The sequence below is a fragment of the Charadrius vociferus genome, unplaced genomic scaffold, assembly GCF_000708025.1.
Source record: "Charadrius vociferus isolate BGI_N301 unplaced genomic scaffold, ASM70802v2 scaffold124, whole genome shotgun sequence".
Classification (NCBI taxonomy): Eukaryota; Metazoa; Chordata; class Aves; order Charadriiformes; family Charadriidae; genus Charadrius; species Charadrius vociferus.
Window position 1 is genome coordinate 177,067 of NW_009647943.1, and position 1,546 is coordinate 178,612.

Sequence of the window (1,546 nt, forward strand, 5' to 3'; positions counted from 1 at the left end):
CGCTCTTCCAGCAGGCGCTGATGCAAGGGTCAGGGTTTGGGCCAAGATTGTCCACGTGGGAGATGGCTTCTGCCTCCTGTCCCTGCGTCCGTAGGTCCTGCGGCAGCCCCAATAGCAGCGCAAGGCCCTGTTCTGCCTGAAGCCTCGGGGCTGCTGGTGCTGGCTGACCAGGGACTGTCGGGGCTGCCAGGCACGCTGGGAATGGAGGAGATGGGGGAGCGCGGCGCAGCTCTGGGCTGCCGGCAGCTCTTCCTGCCAGCCCTGGGCCGTCTGGAGGAGGGTGGCTGTGCTGGGCTGCAGAGCTGCTGCACGCCGGTCTGGATCTGTGCACTGGCACACTGCGGTGAAGGGCCATCGGTGCTGCCCGGCTTCCCTCGGTAAGTGCTCGTTCCCACCTGTGTTGAGGCAGCCCCCAAGAGGGATAAGGATGCTCCGGGATTCCGAGGGGAGCTGGGCTGCAGGGTCCAGGCGCTGCCGAGCCAGGCGCTGCGCGGCTGCTGCGTTTCCACCCAGAATGCGGCCTCCATAAAGAATGGACCCTGACGAAGGGGCTGTGGTCGGTCCAACGGGTTTGTACCGTCCTGGCCCAGTCTTCCTGCCACAGTAAGCCTGATTTTATCCCTTCGCCCCACTTTGCAGCTGGTTTGAAGCTCTTCCAAGTTGTGAGTGAAAATACCTTTCCCCGCTTGAGGAGGTGAGCCTTCGGGCCCCAGCAGTCCCGGTGTCACCAAGACCGTCCCGTGAGACCGTCCCATGAGTGGTTTGGGTGGCAGCCTGCAGGCATGAGCTGGATCAGCCTCCATGCAAAACATGCTGGTGGGTTTGCTTCACCCGTCGTTCCTCCAAGCCTCTGCAGTAGCAGCCGCTGGTGAGGTACGAACCGAGGCACACGTGGCCGCCTGGCATGGAGAGCAAACCCACCCGGTCCTGCTGTTGTTTCAGATGTGTCTGCACAGGCGGTCATCTGTACCTTTATGCAAAGCCCTGCTGTCCAGAAAATGTACCCGTGGAACCATTTCACATACGCACTGTGCACCACCCATACAAAGCAGGGCTTGCCCCTTCTGCCCAGTTCCTTCCAGCCAACAAGCCCTGGTTCTGTGGGACCAGTGGGGGACAGGGACAGGAGAGATGTTTTACCTCGCCAGCACGCCCCCAGAAGCCTTTCAGCGTTTCACACAAATGCAGTCCTACTCCCTGCGGAATGCAGAAAGCCCCAGGGGCTCTCGGCTGGCAAAAAACAGCAAACTTACCCAAAGAAATCAAGAAAGTGTGAGTGGAATGAAGACTGTAGGCCATGAGAGGGTGAGGGGCACTTAGGGCAGTAGGTTGGGGGTGAGTAAAACAGTCTGTTGGCGGATCTGGAAATGCCGTGACATGGGCACAGCCAGGGCTCTACCGGTATCACTCTGCTGGCAGTAAAACACAGTGCATGTGTGCACTTGCACACCCACAGACACACGTAAACCCACGTGTGCAGACCTGCACAGGCTCACGGAACTGCTGGGGACACTGCAGCTGTGAACTTGTCCCCTCTACAGCGATG